The 19,660-nt window shown below is 37.5% G+C and overlaps 1 protein-coding gene across 4 annotated transcripts in view; it reads left to right on the forward strand.

Annotated features, from left to right (window-relative positions):
• The window catches only part of WWOX (WW domain containing oxidoreductase), a 471,276-nt gene that overhangs the window by 126,997 nt on the left and 324,619 nt on the right, over positions 1-19,660 (forward strand). The gene's annotated exons all lie outside the window — the stretch shown is intronic.

Genomic DNA, 19,660 nt, shown 5'->3' on the forward strand with positions numbered 1-19,660 from the left:
ACTCTGGAGTTGCTTTCTGCCTGAGCACAACAATATATTGCTGAAAGCTGGCAGTATTGGCCTGTTGTTCTTTTAGAGAAATTCTTTCCTGGAATGAGCAGAGCTGTCAGCAAGGGAACACTGAAGGCATCTTTAGATGCCTTTAAAGCAGCAGCTTTATTTTTGATTGCCTGGTTTGGATACCTTGTGGCACTTTCACACTCCTTTTGCTTTGGCTGTTTTCCTCTTTTTCCAGCATTCCCTTCCAAATCATGCAGTTGCTGTAGGCAAATGAAGCACTGATTGTTAGAAGCCCCCTCCCTTCCACCCAGTGTACAGACAAGCAGTTCACATCCCCTCAGACCTTTCCCTGTGTTCACTATTGCCAGGAAATGTCCTTTCTGTTGTAGTTTTGGAGTCCAAATGTTTGTTTAGGTTTTTTTTTTTTTGAATGTGGAAGCTGACATGTTGAGAGGGTTTAGAAGACAACATCTTCCTCTAGAGAAAAGCCATTATCCAGCTGCTGCTCAGCTGTAGGAATGAACTCCTGGTTCCCTGCTCTTGGAGCTCCACAATTTTTTGGGCACCCACTAGAAATCATTAAGCATGCAAAGAAGTGTGCTCACATTTCCCCTGGTCATGTGTGCCATGCATGACAGTGCAGAGTTGCCTTCCCAGCCTTTCCTCCCTGGGGACGTAGATTTTAATGCTGCCTCCATTTACATCACAGTTGTATTAATTACATTTAATGTAGTTTTGAGCTAAGGTAGCACAGCCTGATTTCAGAGAACTGAGTGTTGTAATGAGGCTTGAGTACCATTGATCTATGACTTGGATAGAAGGGATTCTTAAGGGAGTTTGCTGATTTATGTAGAAGACTGATGTCTGTGGCCATTAGCAAACACCAGTTTTCATTACCCATCAATCTCGTGGAAAACCTTTAGCAGCATGATCTCCTATAATAGTTATCTAATCTGTTAAATTAGAGATTAATGAAATGAAAACATTACAGAAGAGGAAAATACACTTGTAAGAGCAGGCAGTATCACAAGAACAATGCAGACTTATTTGAAAGCATGTACAACAGCAGCCTGAAGACAACAAAAGGATAAATCAGCTCCTGCTATTGCTGTCTTAATCTTTAAATTACAAAAATCTACGTGGATATATGGGTTAGTAAATTACTAGAGCAATGGAGCATATGGGGCTAATTCCAAAATAGAAGAAAAAGTAGAACACACCCTTTAGAATATCACACACTCATTTGTAGCATGGTCATAGAATTTAATAGAGTTCAAGTTTAATTCTGCTTAACTGCATCTTTATTTTTAGATTTGTAGAGTTCAAAAGTTGTTACTTTTTGAAATACTTTAGTAAGATCAAAAATTAGAAGAAAAGAATTCTACATTATATAAAGCTGTGACTGTTATTTTTGAGAGCTGTGATTTGGATACTGGGAATATTTACACAGGGAAAAAACCTAGTATCTTAAATATTTGGAAACGGAAAAAAAGATGGAGACAATATCTTCTATCAGCTTATTTCTAAGCATCTAATTTTCAGCATGTTCTGTGCTCATTTTTCCTTGCAGCTACTATATGTAGTGGGATATAAAACATAAGGCATTTTCAAAAAACCAAGCTGCATTTATCCATACATAAAAAAGAAAATACTATTGAGGTGACCGTGTGTGTCAGTACATCACTCTATTTCCACACCACCTGCTGCAATTAAAAATGAAATCACCAAGCAGCAAGTACAGTAACTTCATCAACCAGCTGATATTATAATTAATGACTATATAGAGTCTCTATTATTGTGTACTTCCAAGGCATCAAGTGGAAAGCTGTCGTAGTGCTTTAAATAATGAAAAAGTTTCAGGCCTTGATAAATGGCTCAGTTGGATGCAGTTTAGAAAGTTGAGAGCATATGCTTCTGTCATTAGAAACTGAGGACCCTCGTTACCCTTGCTATAACTCTTCAGATTCATCTGAAACTCTTTGATCCCCTCATGTACTTACACTGTGTTTAAAATGCAAAAGTGTAGAAAAATATGGTGTGCATGAGAAATTCAGTGAGGAGGGAGAAAGATTAAAATGAAGCTACTGTTCATTAACGTCTTTGTTTCAAACCTGTCGGGAAGGAGAGCACTAGGCTGCAGCCACGGCTCTTTTGAAATGAGAGTAAGCAAACAATTTTCTTTGATTCCTTTGAGATTTTTCTTTTAGGAAACAATTGAAATCCAATAAAGAAATGTGCTTCAGAGCCTGCTTATGAAGATATTTAAGTGACTTAATAGAGGAATGACAGCAAGGGTATTTGTTCTTGAAGGCTGTGCTTCAGCTCTGCGCTGTTAGGGGTGTAAAAAGTGAAGCAGAAATTTAGGGTGTTACTGGTGAGGCAGGTTTAAGAAAAATAGACTTTTAACAGGGAGGCTAATGGTAAATTCACTTCCTGAACAGTATAGTTTCATTGTTAAATATCACCATTTTAACTGAGAACTGCTAGCTACTTTTCAGCTTCTATTTGTTTTTCTTCTCTCCCTGAAACTTTCGTATAATGTATTTGCCTCTGAGGATATTTCATAGCTGAAATGCTTTGCTTGGCAGAGCATGTTACAGATAGAGAAAATTTTGTCTAATCCCTGACTCTCATGGTTGTCATTCTGCTTTGTTTCATGTATAGAAGCAGTATGCCACAACCATTTCTCAGACCTTTTATAAAGGAATTATCTGTCTTTTAAAACGTTGAATTAAGATAGCAAAACATATATGTGAATATATGTATATGAATGTATAGGTAGCAGCAGAAATAAAGATTTCTTTTTCCCTCTCATAAGAATATGTGAGATAAGTGAGTGCTGTTTTTCCCTCTTTTATGTCATTTTTTAGAGCCCATTAATTAGAATTTATGTTTTCTGAGCATCCAAAATTCTGCCTTGGCACTACGTGCAAGCATATCACAGGAGAGAGTTTTATTCCAAGAATTTCTCAGTGGCTAAAATGTGTGTTTAACAACCTGGTGCCAAATTAAGGACAAAAATTGAGATACTGGTGAATGGATGGAAACAGATGTGAAAATTCTCCTTATGCAAGGAAGGAGTCCTGTTCACCCTCTGATGTGTGGGAACTCTCATGCTGGCACAGCAGCAGCAGCCTGTGCTGCCAGGGATTCCCTGGAATTGTTTTTGTTTGAGAACTCTCCCTGCTTTGGTTCTGTTTGTTTGGGCAAAAAGGACCCAGAGTGACCCCTTTGCAATGTTCAGCTCAGAACATTTATGAACTCTGTGCAGTTGTGGGACTGATGAAATTGCAGTGCTGGTGCAATGGGTCCATCTCCATTCTTTCCAGAGGGGTACTTGCTTGCCTGAGATGTGAATTTGTGATAAGGGCTGGGTATTAACCAGGATATTTGGACTTTAGCATAATGATCTTATATCACTACAGCATCGTGGCAAATTAGATTAAACCTGAAGGACACAGGACCTGAACCATCCTTAAATTCATGATGTGTGAAAGTTGCACTTGAGACAAGTGTTAGGCTAATTGCTTCCTTAGCTTTAATAAGTTATAAACAGAAATATTTATCTCACTGTGCTAAGGGGCAAGTAGGTTGAGAAGAGAGAGAGCAAAGACCTTCATAGATGTAGGTTTTTGCATATATTGAAAATATTTTCAGGATGTGCTATTAGGTGCCTGCTTTTTCACAGATTTCAGGACATTTATGCCATTATGCTAGTGATTAAATTAATTATTCTTCCATTGTACACAGGCTTGAATTACTGTATGATTAGCTTGGGCACTTAAAAGTATAAGAACACTTGACAGCAAAATCCAAGCATAGGTATTCCATAGCACGTCCTACAATCTAAATATTGCTCTTAGTCTAATCGAAGCAGCAAGAGTAGTCACAGCAGTTGATGGACTATTTTTCAAATTGATTTCAAAAATGTATTTAAGGGGATGATCTTCTACTCTAGATTACCTATTGATTTTTAATATGAAAAGCTCATTATATAAGCAGTAACTGCATATAAAAACCTAGCAAACCTTTGCATAAATCCTTTAATTGAATTTCCAGAGCCTGTGGTTCTACTTTTTTTTTTAATTAAATCTATTTCTTTTTTTAAGTGTTACTGTGTAATTTGCATGCTGTGAAGTGGCCCTGTCCCAGATAAAGTGCCATTGATCCTTATTAAACCTCACCTCTGGGCTTGCTCAAAACTAACTGGAAAAATTAAAGTGTTCATGCTGCAATGCACTTATTGCTTGTGTGATAGGATTATGGAAAAAAAAGAATAACATTAATTTCCAAGAGAGAATTTATAATGCAAGATTTTATTTTTTTTCAATTTGATAATTAATAGCAAAATCATACCCTAAATATAAATTGTATTTCAGTCTGCAAACTGCAGTAGTAATTAGGAAAGATAATGTATACCTGATATAAACCCATGATGTTTTATATGAACACTCCTTCGGTATATTAATTTTTTTTTTTAAGTATTCAAAATGATTATGGATTCAACCCAACAGCTTAAATAGAGATTTGAGGAAAGAAAAAAAAATGAAACTTGTGTAGTACCTTATATTACTGTTTCTATTTTCTTTCTTGAGCTTAAAATGTGAAAAATGACAGTCTGCAAATATTCAGCCTAACACTTTTTATATTAGAATTATCACAACGAAGAAAAGTGTATGAGTTGTAATACTATTTTCACCTTTTTAAAAATCCTTAGCTTTTTTTATATGAAAAGCAATAAAATCTGCAAAAGAAATATTCATAATCAATAAGAGTACAAGGTATGGAATATATTAACAGAGTTATAAAAATGTTTGCAATATGACTCAAAATGAAAAATACAGCAGGTTATGTATGGTTTAAAGCGTAATCAATTTTGAGGTTGTGTATGAGGATATAAATGATAAACACAAGTAGTAGCATTTTTAGTAAAGGTGTTGCTAAAAACTACTGTATTTATGGTCCATTCCATTCTTTTATGGATCATTAGTGTAGGAAACAAACACAGCGTATCCATCTTCTCGGACAGTTTAAAATTCCATTAAATGATATTTTAAATGGAAATTGGGAGCTCATTTCATGTTCTGCTGTCTACAAACACAGGCTGTACCAAAAGCTCTGAGTGTAGCCTGGATTCCAGCAGGAGCTGGTACCACAGAAGTTTTATTTAGGAGTGGTCTGGATTTGGAGAGGTGGCTGATGTTTTTTCCACTTTGAGCAAAGAGAGCTGCTAAATCTCTTGTGTCCGAGGCAGTGGTGGATTGCACGTTGTGGTCCCTGTGATTCAACCTGCAGCCACCTTGGACCTGCCAGTTGTAGCCCAACCTCATTCCCTACTGTGAGCATTTATCCCATCTACAGAGGAATTAGTGCAACTTGGTTTTTGCTCCTTGCCTAGTTAATACAGAGCAGTTTAAGTGCAATGTTCTCACTGATCTGAACCCCACCCAATTGTGTTGAATTATATTAGTTTTGTGAATGTGGTAGCTATTTATTTTAATGCTCTGATAAGCTTTACATAAGCACTAATTATTTCTAAATCAGCCTCTCAGTCTCATTTCATACACCTGCTGGGATCACAGAACCACAATTTGTTTTGCTTGGGGAAAACCTCCAAGATCATCAAATCCAACCTTTGACCAAACACCACCTCATGTTACTGAGTGCCACATCCAGTTGTTCCTTGGACACCTCCAGGGATGGGGACTCCACCACCTCCCTGGACAGTCCCTGCCAATGCTGAACAACAAAAATTTCAGTGAAGAAATTTTTCCTGAAAATGGTAACAATGACATGAAATAAGTGATGCTTTACTCTTTTCAGTACCTCGTTTGTGCCTTTGAGACTCTGTCCATGTTTCCCCTGCAAAGTCCATTGGTTAAGCCTTGAACTTTTATTGTGCTCCATATCAGAATTATCTTATGGCCACTGGAGCTCTTTGCTGCTGCTGGGGTTGGTCTGGACCCTGCTTATTTCTTTGCAGTGCTGTGAATCTTGCCCTAAAGGGTGGTTATCAGCTGGTGGTTATCATGCTGCCCATCAGGGCAGCATCAGCTCCAGCTTTGGGAAATTCACATGTTCCAGTTCCCTCCACCAAATGTGTGTTTGCTCCAAATTTTCCCCTGAGTTTGTAAGATTTATGTGAGTGATTTGTTCTTTGTTGTTTGTGTTCCTCCTCTCAGTGGCCCAGCAGTTTTCTGGTGGATTATTTCTCAGGACAGTTTTTACATGTTCCATATTGCTCCTCGGAAGGCGTTTCTGCTTTACGTCATGTACATCACAAACATTCTGAAATTAGGCCTAAGGAGGACGGTTTTAAAATTCATTCCTGGTTGTTTGTCAGTGGATTTGTTGTAGTTTCCTCGTGGTCTTTAGTGGAGGAAGTAAGTGACAGTGATCAGTGAAGGTGGACAGTAAGATTTATAATGTATTTGTGCTAGCTGATTGCCAACAGAACTGGCCTTTCCCAGCGGTGCTGTACGCGTACTTGGAAAATCAATAGGGATTAGCCTATGACCCCCTTCACATACTTATACTGTGGTCTGCATTGCTTACCAATATTTCATCTGTTTCACTTAAATGCTGGTACTTACTCAATAATGTGTGGCTGTTCTTGCAAGCTACTAATTAATTTTTAAAATGCAGTATCACTTGAAACGGAGATAAAGCACACCTTCAGCATCAGAGGGAGAGCAGGGCAGCGGATTTGCGAATTTGCTCTTGGTACCTTTAATTAAAAACCCTGCTTTGAGAGATTAAAGTTATATATTCAGATTTTAAAGAGTACTAAATCGAGTACAGAAACCTTTTTGTGATGGTTACCAGCAAGCTAAATTGTCAGGTTTGACCAGATCCCTGTTTGTTTAATTTTTTGCCTGGGTTTGCTGCTGTTTTTTTTTTCTTCTTTAGTTTTGCCTTGAAATTACTTGGTTTAAAGTTTGGGGTGTTTTTGTTCTGTTTCCCTTGTAAATTTTAGGGAAAAAATATCTTATATTTATAATACATGTATTTCATTGATATTGAACCTAGGGCATAGTCTTGACAGCGTGTTCAGAGGGCACAAAAACCATGTTGCATTTTAAATACCAACGTGTTGTAAAGCTCAACAAATGTATCAGGTATTGCTTTTCCTTTGACAAGTTTAAAGAAAAAAAATTAATTTATCTTGCAATAGTACAAAAAGAGTTTGATATACAGTGTCAGGTTTCTAATTTACCATACAGTTTGCCAAAATCCAAAGATAATGGCCTAAAGCAATTATTTTTGATGGGATTGTTCTCCCAATAGTAGGATTTTAAAAATTCACTGTTTCTTATGCAAGTGTACCTATTCCCTAGAGTTACTTAGAGTTTCTTATTGATCTCGTAGCTGGTATTTGAATTGGTCGATGTACTCTGTAACTTGTTTAAGATACCCTACCTGAACTATTAGTTTAAATAATATATTCATAAATTGATTAATCATTACAGTAAGAGTTATTAGCCGCATTTTTATATGTGAGCTCTCCACAAATGACTCCTGCTATAATAATCATGCATATATAAACAGAGATTCAGGTTTAAATTGCAGTACTCCTTATAATAATTATATTGCTAGTAATAGTATGTTTCTGCAAGAAGGAATCAACCTTTTGCTGTGTGGGCAGCAGAACTCTGTGTGTTTATTTAATGTGGATAAAGTCATTGTAAATATTGATGTGTTTATGAGCTGTGTTATGGGAAATGAGAGGAAAGAAGGAAGGGAAGATGTGGCTTTTGCTGGCAAAGGCAGGTGGTTCTAGGGTTTGGTGTGTGTTTGGGTGTGATCAGGTGCAGAGAGAGCTGAGCAAAGGCTGCAGGAGGATTTTAGGGTGCAGGGTGGGAGGGCATTGCACAGCCTGGGAGGGACTGGGGGGGCCTGAACAGGCTGGGAGCTGTCTGACATCATGGTGTGCATCTTGTGGCTTGCCCTCACCCTTTTACAGCAGGACTAAAAAGAGACAGAGGAGCTACCTAGCCCATAGTTATTAATTTAAAAATGCACTTAAAGGGATGCAGCTGCCTTTTAGTGATTGCAGAAGAGTTTGATGTGTGTGCCTTCATTTGATGTCACCTTGCTTCTGAAAGGTTTGTGTTGGTGTCAGAATACATCCAGCACGCACAATTGCTGTAAATGGGGGGGAGTTGTTGTGGTTAAATTTAGAACTTCAATTATGAGTAAGGATTAAAGTTATTCTATTGTATATATTTTAATGTCTCTAGTAGGAATGTGACCCAATAATGGAAAGTTCAACTCCTGTAACTTTCATAGCCAAGGCTGCAGCCTCATGCAGGGGTCAGAGTGAACCTTTGTGTGCATGGGCCACATCCAGAGCTTTGTGTTTTTAAGAAAAAGAAATTCCCTCCACAGAAGGCTTGTATGTGCAGAGAGAGCTAAGAAAATCTATTTAATCAGAAGTGTCAGGGCTCACTTTCTGAGCGGCTCTCTGGTTTACTCTGCTGAGTGGTGCAGAGTCCCAACAGCTTTAATCAATGTTCACTTTGATTTACTCCTAAATTCTATCAGCAAATGTGAACACAGAGTACATCTACTTGCAATCTCACAATCATGCACATCTTATCAAATTAATGGTGTTTTTCAGTTAATAATCTGATTGTAGTGTGGAAAATCACCCAGCTCACACTTCAGCTGATTTCCTGCATAAACTATTGTCATGAGCCCTAGACTCTTGCATTTTGCAAGTGAACAACTAGAGGAGGTTTTTCATATTTTAGTCTGAAAGCCATTTTGTTTCACCACATGCTTTTTCCGCTTCATAAATTCTACTTTAAAACATTCAACAACCTGCTAAATTAATATATACTGTGTTCCTTCTTTAATGGGTAGGGGAACTTGTCTCACAGCAGTGCATGTGTTCAGCTCTGGTTTGGGGAAGCGCTGCCTGCCGCGTGAAGGACATCTGCTCACAAATGAGTGATTGTGCTTTTGATTCGGAGCAGCACCTTCCCTTTCAATGCTGGCTGCAGATGAAAGGAACAGATTGCTGTGCTACCACTTTTGTGAGGATTCCTCTACCCAGCATGTGGCTTCATCCATTATTGAGAGCAAATCCACTTTATGCTACCACTCCTCGCAGCACTTATTTTGCAAACCTTATTCAGAATGCCAGCAAGGATCACTTTTCTACAAAGGAATAAAGGCCAGTTAGGGAGATTAAGCAGATAAATTATTTACAGTGTTTAATTGTCATTGTACAGGTTTATTAAACTTCATGGTTACCCGGAAACATAAGCAGGTGCTGGAAAAAAGTCCAGTAAAGTTAAATGAAAAATGTTTTGTGTGAAATTAAATCCTTTTGTGTGTGCCATGTTCATATAAATGTCCCAGGTTTTTTGGTTGAGTGCCAAGGTTGACTTGCATTTTATGTTGTGATTATTATTTTTTTTCATAATCCAGTCCTAGCTCAAGGCTTATTAGGATAGAAAGACCACAGAATTCTCTGCTGGGCTGAGCAGCAGTCTGTTGTACTCTGGGTGTCCTAGATGATAAACAGATGTACAAGGTATGCTTGGGAAATCTCAAAAGATTGCCTTTTTCTAGTATTAAATAAAAAACCCCACAATACATTTTAGATTTTTCTTTAATGTTTATACTTAATAATTAATTTACTTTGTTGTTTATTCACATAAATTGACCTAGTTGGTATTTGTTTAATTACTGAATTGAGGATTTAAATTTATGTATTTATTTAATTTTTAAAAAATTTAGCAGGAGAAGTGTTGTCCTCCAGGAACAGCTTCCACATCTCTGCATGCTGCTCACTAATATAAACTAATGAGCTCCATTAAAGATCTGCCCACACAGTTGCAAAGAACCACCTATTAATCTGTCATCTTTGAATACTCTGAGAAAATTAAGACCACCAGGCAGCCATGAATTCGAAAATGAAAAAGGCAGCACCAAACCTGTTGTGTTCTAAAGATGAGTGCCAAATAGGGAGAAAATGTCTGGTGAGTAAATCCCACAGATTTAGTTCAGCAGAGTAACCCAGGAGCCACACAGGGTAAATGTGGGCTGAACTCCTTGCTCCTTTTGGGTCAAGGGAGTTCTGGCATGGGGGGGGATACCAGAGATTTCTGCTTTTGAAACTGGAGTTCAGTTAAAATCTTGAATATTAGCAAAATAATTTTGCCAGAAAAATTAATTAATAATTAATTAATACAAGGTCCATTTGGTAACACTTTGGGTTACGATACAGAGAATTCTCAGGCTCTTTATGGAGAAGGTGTTTTCTCCTGTGATGTTACAGTTTTGGTACATCATTTCTGATTTAATAGGAAGCTGTTGACCAGCTAAATACCCAAAGGGTTGCATTCTGTGGCTGTAACAATCTGGATTAATTCTAGATGGGTTACTTCATGTGGAAAATACTGGGAATGTGTGGAAAATATGTTCAGATTTACCTGGTAGAATAATTTTGGGTTTAACCCACAATGTGACAAATGTATCGTAAAAATTAATATCCGTGACTCTCATTGTTTTGATTAAATTTGATTTATGCCCCAGTAGAAAATTTCTCATTCCTGAATCTAACAATCAGGATTTTGGTGTGAGTATTCACATCTGCTTGTTTGAAATCACTTTATGGCACTTTTTCTATTATCACTTAAAGCATCTAAAATATAATATTGCATTAAAAAAAGTCTGGTGTTGTTTGTTTGCTGGTTCTTTTTTAATAGTTTCATTTTTATAAAATAAACACCCATACCCAGCGGAAGTATAAGATACTTGATCCCTTTTTTCTCAATTTCCTGTTGTTTGGAAGATGAAGGAAGGGAACAGCAGATTTGGGGTAGATTTCTGTGTATCTCTTGGAGGTGGATTAACTTTTGGAGGGGTTTTTTTGGGTTTTCCTGCCATCAAGCCACTTTTTGTATAAATGACTGAATTCACTGGGGCCATCTCTGAAGAGGGAAGCTCATCAGCTGCACCAGTGGGGTTGGAGTGGCTGTTGCTTTATGGCTGTTGCATTTACCTTACAAATATATAATTAGTAAGCTCACTGCTGATGGGGGTGTCGTGTTGTTGCTGAGAATAAAGAGTTGGTAATACTTGGGGCTATAGTTAGTTGGTACTCATTTTTGTATTCCACTGGGTAGGCTTTGACAAAGACTGTCATTTCCCAAATAAGCCATTCTTTTAAGAGCACATCTGTTGAAAGAGGCAATTTAAAATCTCCCTAAAATCTAGGGCATAATTAACACTATAAGGATACAAATATTATTTTCTAGAAGCTATTTCTTTTGTGCTTTGTCTTGATGTTCAGTAACCTTTTCAAGGTTTTTTTTCCTTGCTTTTTATCGCCATTTGTAATTAATATGCAATCCTACATTTAGTATAACAACTGAACTAAAACAGTAAAAATCCTAACTGCAGCCCACTGATGTTGATTGAAAAAGGGAGAAAGTCCTGCAGCAGGGTGGCATGGCTGTCTTCAGTGACAGCAGGTTAAATATTTAGGATGTCTGTGTTTGTGGAGAGCTCTTTGGATCTCACTGTTGAGCCATTTTTAAGCAGTGCTGTATGTTACAGTTATTAAAATTAATTGAAAAAAAATCTGAAGTTTCTACAAAGCAAGTTGGAGCAAACACGTGGTGTCTTCCATCTCAGAAAATCTGATGGATAAAATGGTTATAAATTTTGGATTGAATCCCCTGCTGTAGCAGCAGGTGTCTCTGAAGAACTCGGTGTGAACACTTTAGCAGCTTTCCTGGTCACAGGAAACAGCAGTTGCCTGTCTGTTTATTTGCTAACAGAGTGGGGAAAAGGCATGTGAAATTAATCCCTGTTATAAGCTGCAGCTGATAAAATAGTGTATTAGGCTTTGAGCCATTATCCTTAATATTGGCTTTTAGCTATGTCTGTCCCTTCCTTAATTGTATGAAATATAGGGAGATTTTTGCAGCAGGAAAAAAAGTCTTCATTAATGCTTTTGCTAAATAAAAATGGCACTTACTGCTGGGCTAAAACAGGAAAATATATCCACACTTTGGGTTTGAACCTATTTAAGAATATGGAATATGAATCATGAGTCATTTATGCCTATTTTAACATAGTTCTCTGTCATCCTGTTTTTAGTAAGTCTCCTTTTGGGACCTCACTGTCTTTACTGATTATTAAAATTTAACTTTTTCTTAAATTATTTGAAAATACCTGACCACATGGCTGAAGGAAACTGTTGCCTCTGAGGAGACAGCAATGAAAATGGTGTAGTCTCAAATCTTGTATATTTAATTAAAATGGCTACTGTACAGAGAAGCAGTATTCCCACACTGGAATTCCTGTTATTCATTACCTTTACTTCTTTCTGGAAAATTGCAAATTTATTCTTTATAGAGCTCAGGCATAAAAGCTGTCTGTTGCACTAATGTGGAAAATGTTTTCCTATTACACTGTTTCCATGCAAATAACAAATTAATGCAGCTTGTAGAAGAATCTAATCACTGTAATTCAACATTCAGGGGAGCAAAAAATGATCATACTTGTCTTCACTGTTCCAAGAATGACACCAGATTTCAGGTTTTTAATGCATGGCCTATTTAGCTCATTAGTTTTAATACACAGGTTTAAAAGTCTTTCCTTGAGCAACAGCTTCAAAGCAAGATGCTGAGCTCCCCCAGCCTCTCAGCTCAGCTCAAGATGTGCTTATGGCCTTGCAGCTCTCCTGCTCTTCATGGCCTGTCTTTACACATCAATCTCAATTGTGTGGTGTCTTGGAGAGATGTGATTTATGCTGTGGGGCATTGCAGACTTGCCCCTACAGAGGGGCCTGGGGACAAGAACACATTAAAACCCACTGCTCCCAAACCTTCTTGGTGATTAAAAGTCTTAACTGTGCTGCTGAACACCCTAATTTAAAAAACTGGGTGAGTTGACCAAACTTGTGTCATGCCATATGAGAAATCAGCAACTTCTGAAGACATCTTTAGGTGCTGGCAATGTCAGCTCTGCTGAATTTGGCTTCCACTCCTTTTAGATCCTCAGCATGCTTTTAGAAATACCTGCAGTCACTGGGTCTGCCTGTGTTTGTTCCTTGGCCTTTTTGTTGCTCTGCTGTAGAGCCCTTGTGTGGCTTTTGCCATGGTTGTGCTGCCTGTTTCAGGCTGCTGTCCCTTCAAACACTTCTCTTCATCCCAAAATGATTTAGGGCTAAAAAAGTTATGATGATCTGCTGAGTGAGAACACAGCAGCTGCCCTCCCACAGTGTTTTGTATGAGTTCTACCTTGAAACGCTTTCAAAAATGTAAAATAGAGAAGCAAAGAAGAAGAAGGCTCTTTCAGTGGAGGACCTGATGCAAAAAGATCCAAAAATGGGATTGAATGATATTTTACTGGTTTTTGTCAAGAAGTGGAAAATAGTTTGAATGTAATTTTTTTTTTAATCTGGAAATTTTTCAAATCCTGTCTAGAATTAAAAAAATTACTTCTCATGCTTCCTGGCCTTCTCCCACACCAAATTAATTTCTGTTTCTTGGTCAGAATTTAGTGTCAAAGGAGTGTGATCCCATTGGTCTTAACAGGCCTAATTCTTAGTGGGATTGTGGATGCACAGCTCCTCTTATGTTGTGATAATAATTAGAAAAAAACTGACTTCCAAAATCTAAACGGTAACAGTTTTTTGCAAATGCTAAGTGAAATAATGAATGTAAATCTTCTCCAGTGTTGTGTTTCCTTCTTTCACTGAAGGAAAAACCAAACAACCCAAAAGCTAAAAGATAAACACATTTAAAATGCATCAAGTTACATGTTGAAATCTGATTGGTTGGTGGGCTGTTTCCAGTCCTGTATTCTGTATATTTTGTGACAGCTGTTCTGGGAAAGCTGAGATGGAATTTGTGCAAGAACCAAAAATGCCTTTTTCTTTTTTTTTTCTTTTTTTTCTTTTTTTTTCTTTTTTTCCCTTTTTTTTCCTTTTTTTCCTTTTCTTTTTCTTTTCTTTTTTTTTTCTTTTTTTTTTTTTTTTTTGGTTTTTGTTGAAAACTCTTATTGCATGCTTAACCACACAGTTCTAAGATTTTAACTATATGTAACTTTTTACAGCTCATTGGCTGATAAATGAAAAGGAATTCAAAGCTGAGTAGAATACAGAAAAGCAGAAAAACTTAGTTTCTGGTCTCTTAAGTCAGAGATTATATTGTCAGATTTTATGAAATACTCAAAAATGATGCTGTGAAAACCCTCATCTGCTGAGCCTCTCTCCTTTTATATTTGCAACAGACAGTTCAGACTTGGCAAGGATTTGTCCAAAACAAAATGCTAATTAAGATTTTTCACTCTGCTAACGAGATGAAGTTTAATAGGTTCTTCAGGCAAAAAGGATAGGTTTTGTCCTAATGCATTATATTTCTGAACTTGCAATTTATTCAGTAATTAACTTTTCTTGATGACGATGAAAATGCTAGCCTTGCATGCAAAATTCATTTTTGTCTTTGCTAAATGTACAGAACACGTGTGGGTACATTGTGCAAGAGATTGGCTGAGTGAAACTCCCCAAAACTTGAGGGAGCATAATGTTTGAAGCTGTTCCATTATTAACTCTATCAAATTACATAGATCAAATTATGTAGCTGATGTGCTTTGTGACAGAGCAGCTTATTAAACTGAGGAAAGGAAAGTTAGAGCAGAAATGCAATCTGTGTCTTGTTGGTGTTCCCTAATTCTTTTCAGAGCTATAAACCTGGCATTTTTTCCTCCTTAAATATTTCACAGAATTTGCAGTGCTTCTGCCATTCCCCCTTTTTTATCCTGAGGAGCCATTTATTCCAGCTCTGTTGTATTTATTTTATTTTGGGCATAAAGTGCTGAAGTTTCTACAGGGTTACTAATCAGGGGAAGCCACCCCCAGGTAACCAAAGGCTCTCCTTGAGTCCCCCTCTCCTGCACTAGCAGTTCTCTGCATTCAGTGCAATTCCTGTGCACACATCCCCATTATAGGTCAGCTCAATGCCTGCCAGAAGGCCCTGAAATAACCTGTCACAAATAACAGAGCTTTTCTGAACATGGCACCCTAAAATCAGCCTAAACTTCAGTCCTCCTCTCCTGCTGTAGGAGTCTGAAGTTAAAACCAGAATCACTCAGTGATTTGTAACGTGTATTTCAACATCCAGAAGCTCATTAAAGTTTCAGTACTGATCTGTAAAAATAGAGTTTATTAGCAATAAAAGCATTTGCAGCATCGAGGCACAGCACAAACATTAGCTTGGTTTTGCTATGTAATGTGTATGGGTGTGTAAAATGATGTACAGGTGAATTATCTATCACACTCCAATTTTAAAAGGTGTTTGAGCTTCTTATGCCTCAGGGAGTGGCTTAAACAACGTTCTTGTTCTTGGCTGCTGCTAACTGCAGCTCCTTCCCAACTGGAGTGCACAGCCCTGGGTGTGCAGCTCTCAGAGCTTCAATCAGATCCCTCTGACAGCAGGAGTGCCCCATTTCAGGAAATTCCCCAGAGGACATGAGATTCCATGTTCCTGCCATTTTTATACTAAACTAAAGCTAATTGAAAGAGTATGTTGCCCAAACTATGTTTACATTTGAAATCTGTTTTTTTCAGTTGTGAAGGGGTGTCTATGCTGAGAGCATTTAAAATCTTTGTTTATTCTTTGTGGCTCAAGCTAATGCTTTGTTTAAGAAACTGCAGGATACCCACAGCAAATCTCCAATGGACAGTCAGACTCACAATCTGCTTTTTAAGCCATTGGATCAGCTTATGCCAATATTTTACTGGCAAAAAAACCCCTTAATAATGGTTACCTTCCTACAGCTCTTCTTTCACATATATGATTTTCAGAATCCACCTTAAAAATTCAGGCCAGGCACCAAATATTTTAAATAAAATAATTGACTTGTTGATTATTTTTCTGTTGTAACTCCTCTGTAGGGAGCTGGCAGCCAACTGGGACTTTTGTTTGTGTGTTTATTGTCAGGTCATATGAATGAAATAAATATTTCAGTCTCTATATCTTCCAGCAATTAAAAAAAATTACCTCCACAAGACATGCTTGCATATGCTCACTATTAAAAGCTAAATTGTTTTGGTGAGGATACATATAGAAGAAGGTAGTTCCCCCAAAAAATTGTGTGTTGGCATAGATTTTATGGGTAACCAACCACCCTGCCCTGCTTTGTAGCTGAAAGTGGTAAGCAGAATTTTTTTTCCTGAACTTAAATATTTTGTTTAAGCAATGTTGTAAATGGATAATATGAGGGGGTTACCATGAGATGGTAGGTAATATTTTGTTAAAAATACTTCAAGATTTGGGGCGATTTCATTCCTTGTGCTACAGTGATGTAACAGATTGTAGATCTTTTACAGTAAAAAGCCTCAAAGAAATTTGGGTTTAGAGGCCAAAAAAGGCTGGTTCTTCATGTGGCATCTTTCAAATGAGATTCTCTAAGATCTCTGCTTAGGACAAATGTCCCATTGTCCCAGTGCTGTGCCAGTGTAAGGGGCAGGGATTTATTTCTCTGCTCTGTATGGGATGCACCCTGATTGCTGAGGGCTGCCTTTACCTCTCTTACTGCAAGCTTTGCCTGTTCTCATCTTGGAATTTGGGCTGGAATTTAAAAAGTGATCACTACTAAGCCTTAAAAGCAGGATGTGTGTTGTTAGGCTGAATATTTTAAAACCATTTGAGTACTCTGAAAAATGGCTAAAATTGTGAGAGGCTTTTCCACTACAATTTGTATTAAATATTTTAATTGATAATAAAAAAAATAATAAATCAGTGTTTGTTTTATAGTCAACAGCAAATAACTGGGTTTTCATGCTACAAGAAACATTTGCAATGAAACTTAGTTACTATTTATTTATTGTCTGGTGGAACATCAGCAGTGCTTTTTGCAGTGCTGCTGTCACTCAGTGTTTCAAGTGGATCAGTTTCAGTTAGACCCTGAATTTCATACATGAACAATGGACACTAATAGGGAATTCTACTTTCATTGAATTCACAGGGTCTTGGAAGCTAATGGCTGTCTAGTCCTATTTGTTAATTTGTGAAATTTCCTAGATTATAACCCTTCCTTTTTCAGTTTTTTGCCCTTTGTGTTGGGGCTCCAGCATAACCAACAGCCCAGACCCCCTCACATCCCCTGTAAATCAGGGTGTTTGCTGCTGACATCCTCTCCCTGTCAGCTTAGGAAATATCAAACCACACCTGAACAGAGCACCCTGCAGTTCTTAATTACTGAATCTTTTTCAGCTGTCAGTGTCTTTTACATTCACCACACACTTCCTCTCTTCTTGTGTTGGGGTGTAACAGAATCATGTCTGGGTTGGTAAGGACCTTAAAAATCATCTAGTTCCAGCCCTCCTGCCATGTGCTGGAGAGGTAACATTTAAAATGCTTTATTTTCTTTCTTTTGTTCTGTTTAGACTCTTGTTGAAACTTATAGGCTGCTTTTCTAAGTTTCAGGTTTCTATTGTTTCTATTCAGTTTGGAGTGACCTTGATGTCTTCTCTCTCCATCTCCCCTCCTCATGCATAGCAAACCTCCCTTGTACTGGCATGGCAACATCTCTAAATGCCTCTTTTAGAAATCTTTCATTCTCTTAAGCACTTCATAGGGAGGAGAATTGTCAGCAATAAGGCACTGCATGTCTGTGTACCTGTTCACTGCTTCTGAATACCTGTACTGAAAAGCTCCAAGTTGGACATTGCAGAACTTGAAAATCACTGGCTCATCTCCAGTTTGGAGTTGAATTGCCAAGATATTTACCCTCTGTAAATTGTGCAGTGGAATCTTGAGGGCTGGGGCTGGAAGTAGGTGTAAAGACATTCCCTGATTCTGTAGCCTGTCCCTGATATAATTTGAACCCAATTTCAGGTGAGGATGGCTTCAGGAATGTATAAAGGTTAAACAGGAACACCACCAAATTAAATGGGAAAAGGAAGGAATTTGATATTGCATATTTTCTTGAAGGACTTGGGATTTTGTACAAGTTTCCAACAAAAGTGAATTTTCCATCAAACAGATGCTTATTTTAATCCAGAAAAGTTTCTTTAGTAGAGATGTCCACTGTTGGGAGCCAAACCACTCCAAAGTGATTATGCCACCTTATTGCTTAGATATCCTCATATATTTCTTGTTATTCTAGTTGAGTACTACATTCAGACAGAGGTTGCCAATAAAGTTTATTGTAGGAGCTAAGTGTCAATATCTGTAGTACCCCCTGCCTAGGGTGCTTGTAATTAAAATGCCACAGATAGTCTGGGAGAAGCATGAAAATTTGATGGCAAATTGATTTCAGGTTCATCTTGAAATTTGTCCTCAGCTGGACTCAATACTGCTGGCAGACATTGGATGGCTTTTGTCAAAAGGGTTTGCTGGGATGAGACAGAGATGCCTTGATCTGAATATTAAATACACAGCTCTGCTTATGACAGTTTGCTTACTGCTAACATGTTCCTTTTACACACATTTTATTGTGTGGACAATGTTTAGGGTGGCAGCACTCTATTTTACTTAGGAAAATACATTGCTTACAAATATTTTGGCACACTAAAGAGCTGACTGACACTATGAGCTTCAAACCTAAACATATAGCCTCAAAACTTCTGAATTGTGCAGCTATTCCTAAGATTGAGCTGAGCTACACAAAAAAAAAGGAGTTGGGTAAGGTAATAGTCAAAATATGTGTCAGTGATGGTGTTGGAGAAGGGAAATCCCATGTAAAGGAAATAAATCCTTCTTTAAAACAAAAAGCTCTTTTTATTTTCCTCAAATAGTTTCATTTATGAATAAAGTGCATAGTGGATCTATGAAATACTTTTTCTGCTGTCACTTTAAGATATTACAGTAGGTCCAGTATTGGCCTTTGTTTTTACAGATCTGCTCTTAGCAGTAACTTTTGGCCTTATTAGATATTTAAACAATCTCATGAGAAGTGATTATTTTAAAGTATTTGAACATTGCTGTGAGTTCACAAAATAAAGAAGAATGTTATTTATTTGAAATATGCTCTGTCTTTCAGGAGCAGATATTTTTGTTAATATTAATAACTCTGATTTTTTTTTTTTTTAATATTTTTTTTTTATTTTGGGTAAAGCAATTGTGCATGTTGTTAAACCCCAGTAGTAACTTGGTTTTTATTCATCCAAAACAGACCAGACAGCACTTAAATGGCTGAAGTGAGAAATATCAGAGTGAGAGTGGCTGCTGTGGGCTGTGGAAGGACAGAGGGGAGGTTTGCCATGACCTCCTGGCAGGGCCATCTCCACTGGAATTTTCAGCTCAGTACTGTGCCAGCTGTGCACCACAAAAACTGAAGTGGTATAAAATGTTGTTTAATTAACTTAAACTTTGGTAGCACCTTAATATTTCTCTGTGTCTAAATGATGAAACCTTTTGCAAAATTTTAAAAAAAGTGATTTTGGGCTTAGCTGGAGGTTTTTTGGTTCTACTCCCGTTGGAAATGAACTGCTGCCATTATGATAAAAATTAGGCCTGGAGAGTGTAAATTTATTGTTTTGTTTCATTTTGGTTTTTGGAATACCTGAACTGCTCACTCTGACCATTTGATACTCCATTCATCTTACCCTTCTCCTCCCTGCAGTGTTTAAAACTAAAATAATTCTCACCTTCTGCAGTGGAAGGAGACTCTTTTAGGTGCCCGAGATCCA

The sequence above is a fragment of the Serinus canaria genome, chromosome 11 (assembly GCF_022539315.1).
Source record: "Serinus canaria isolate serCan28SL12 chromosome 11, serCan2020, whole genome shotgun sequence".
NCBI lineage: Eukaryota > Metazoa > Chordata > Aves > Passeriformes > Fringillidae > Serinus > Serinus canaria.